At 48.8% G+C, this 3357-nt stretch overlaps 1 pseudogene; it reads right to left on the bottom strand.

Annotated features, from left to right (window-relative positions):
• Nucleotides 1–521: 521 nt before the first annotated feature.
• LOC143412730 (A-kinase anchor protein 17A pseudogene) lies at nt 522–3041 on the bottom strand (annotated as a pseudogene).
• Between the last annotated feature and the right edge of the window lie 316 nt (nt 3042–3357).

Genomic DNA, 3357 nt, shown 5'->3' on the forward strand with positions numbered 1-3357 from the left:
TCAAAGCTGTGAATTATGAATGAATTATAATTAAATCCGATTGGCATTTTATTATGAAATACTGTTAAGAGATGCCAGGTTTTTATGAGCTGGTCCTTTTAGAGACTGTTATGTAAGTAACCACATGACACCACCTGCACACATCCTGTTCTCCTCTCATCCCTGTGACGGTTCAGATGTAAAGCTATGCTTGCATTACTTCAAGGTGTTACGTTTCGGTGTTGTCAGTGTTTTGTTTTTTACCAAACTGTCATGTGTTTCCTGTTTTACTTTGAAAGTCTGTGTTATCTTAGTGTGTTCAGTTTACATTTTTCCCTGTCTCGTCAGTTCTAATTTGCCCCAGCTGTGTTTCCCTCCTGTGGTCCATTCCCTAATTGCTCCTTCTATGTATTTAAGCCCTGTGTTTCTGTATGTCAGGGTCGCGATCTTCCCCCCCGTTGTAAATAGTTTGACGTCTGGTGTTTGGTGATGTAAATAAATGTGGTATTTTGCTTTAAATCTCGTTTTGGGATTATTTTTAGTGTACTTCAATCCAGTTTATACATTTTACTTCACACACAAATAATTTTCCAGGAAAGGGAAAAAAGGTCAAGTTTATATTTTGCATCACTAATTTTTGTGAACATGCTACACTGATTATAGTGAAAATTTAGGTTGTCAACAACATCAATCTGAGAACAACTTGGGTAAAAATCCACAGCAACAACTAAGGTTCACCTGCATATGCAGTCTGTAAAGTTGGGACGTTCTTCACCTAACTGAGGAACCAAAAGTATCTAATCTTCTCTGAAACTTGCTGAACTTGAAATGTCAGTCCAGAAATGGTGAGTACAAATGAATAAAATGATAACTGTCATCCATGAGTTTAGCGCCGTGTGGAGTGGCTCCTATCCCTGCTATTGCTGTGTCTCCTGTATCGTCGACTATGACTGTGACTCCTCCGGTCCCTGCCTCTATCGCTGCTCCTGCCTCTGCGATGACTATGCCTGTGACTCCTCCCTCTGCTGGAACTCCTCTCAGTGCTGCTCCAGCTCCTCTCTCTGCTGGAGCTTATGCTCCTGCTGCAGTGGCTGTGGCTATATCTCCTCCTGCTCCTATGATGACTGTAGCTCCTCCTTCGGTGGCTGCAGCTCCTTCTCCTCCTGCTGTGCGACCGTTGCCTCCTTCCTCGGCTGTGAGAGCTCCTTTCCCTGTGGGAATGGTCTCGTGCTCGTTCCCTGCTGCGCTTGCTGCTAAACACGTCTTCCCTTCTTCCCTCCCGGTCCTTTTTTCTGTCCTCCCCTTCTCTCCTTTCTTCCATTAATTTATTCTTCCCTGAAACTCGGGAGTGAGCACCAGATTTGGACATCTGCTTTTCTTTGCTTTCAGCTGCCTTCAATCCATTCACCCCACTCAGGACCCCAAGTATCACATCATCTGGATTACAGATATCCTCAGTCACTTCAGGGCCACTCTGATCCTGGATGCCTGCAGCTTTGCTGCTGTTTTTCTTCAGCAAGTTGGAAAGCAGTCGCTCCCTGAGCTCCTTCTCTCTCCGCTGTAGCTCCAGTGCTCGCTCTTTCTCCACCTCCACCCTCCGCAGCTCCTCCTCTTGCTTGCGGCGACAGGCCTCCAACTGCTGAAGACGGGCCAATTCCTCCTCCTGTCGAGCTTTCTCCTTCCTCTCCTGCTCTTCACGCTCAGCCCTTTCTTTCTTCTGCTGCTCCTGTTTCAAAGCCTTAGCCCTGGCCAGCAGCTCAGCAATGAGCCGTATCGATTCCAAGTTGCGCTGAGCCAACAGCAGTCTCCTCTCTTCCAAGGCAATCTTCATCTGCAGCTTCTTCTGCTCCTCCTCTTGCTGACGCCTCACTTTCTTCAGATTCTTGCGCTCCTCCCTCTCTCGCAACTTTTGCTCTCGCTTCCGTAATCTTTCCTCCTTCTTCCTTTCCCTCTCCTCCTCTTCCAATTCCTTTTGTTTCCTCTCTTCTTCCTTACGCCGCTCCTCTTTTTCCTTCTCTCGTTGTTTCTGCTCCTCTCTCTGCCTCTCCAGCTCCTGCAACTTCATCCTCTCTAGGTTTCTCTTCTTCACAGAAGCATCGCTAAGGTGCTTGCTTGTGTCAAAGGTCACCTTGATGTTGCAAGCCACGGCTTTTCCATCGTCTCCTTTCAGCATCAGCTTCATGCTGCGCATAGTGTCCATGGCTTTCGTGAAGCCACAGTATTCCTGATACTGGACATACGCTTCAAAGTTCAGATGGCCCCCAAAGCTGAAGGTGCTGAAGTTCTTGCCCATCATTTCCTCTCTATATGGGTCCAGCATGGGAATGTCAACATTTCGTACCTTGCCGAATGTCTGGAAAACTGCAACGAGGGCTTCTTCTGAGGGCCGATCTGGGTACTGGCTGTCCTTCTGACTGAACCAGCGGCAAGGAAGCCCTTCTAGGTGGATGGTGTCAGGCCTCTCACCTGGTAGCGTCTCATTCATGTCTTTGGCATCACGGAAAAAAGAATCCCAATCGTGACGTGTCGGGAAGTCCACTTTATTTTCTACTGCACGAACCTTTGGATAGTTGTTTATTTTCAAGGTAATTTCTTTGAGCTTCAGTACATCAGTAAAGCCACTGAGTTTGATGCTCTTCCCATCCAAACGACTTAGCAGGCTCTTGACTACAGTTTTGTTTTCCACTTCACCTTCAAAGCGGATGAAGTCCATTGTGCTCTTGGAGATTCGCAAGACTGAAAACTGCTCCGGAGCCACCATGGCCTTCACCCGCTCCATTACCTCCCAGTTGGAGATGCTTTTGCCTGGCAGCTTGAGCTGGGGCAAAGCCACGCTGATGGTCATTTTGGCAATAGGCTTGAGGTACAGGTTGTAGTCAGCAGAGAGGCACACTGCCTCTGTGGTATCATGTACAATGGTGGTCATTGCAAAATCACTTAGCCCCCCTGTAAAAACCGAAAATGCAAAACACAACAAACACACTGTTGTAATTTAAGGTGAGCCATACACTTGAGAGGCATACAGAAAATCCAACTACATGCTACTTCCGAACGCAATGAACTCCGACCTTCTACAGAAGCCTATACCAGCTATACTGTCTTTGCTGGAGGATCCGAGGGACCGCTCCAGCCTTCTGCAGCTGGTGGGCTGCGTGTCCGTGTGTGCAGCTGGTGGGCTGCGTGTCCGTGTGTGCAGCTGGTGGGCTGCGTGTCCGTGTGTGCAGCTGGTGGGCTGCTCATCCGCCTTCGCTGGAGCGTCCGAGGGACCGCTCCAGCCTTCATCCGCCTTCTGCTGGAGGGTCCGGGGGACCGCACCAGCCTTCGTCGTCTGCTGGAGGGTCCGTGGGACCGCTCCAGCCTCCATCAGCTTCGTCTGCC

This window comes from Maylandia zebra, linkage group LG15 (assembly GCF_041146795.1).
Source record: "Maylandia zebra isolate NMK-2024a linkage group LG15, Mzebra_GT3a, whole genome shotgun sequence".
Taxonomy (NCBI): Eukaryota; Metazoa; Chordata; class Actinopteri; order Cichliformes; family Cichlidae; genus Maylandia; species Maylandia zebra.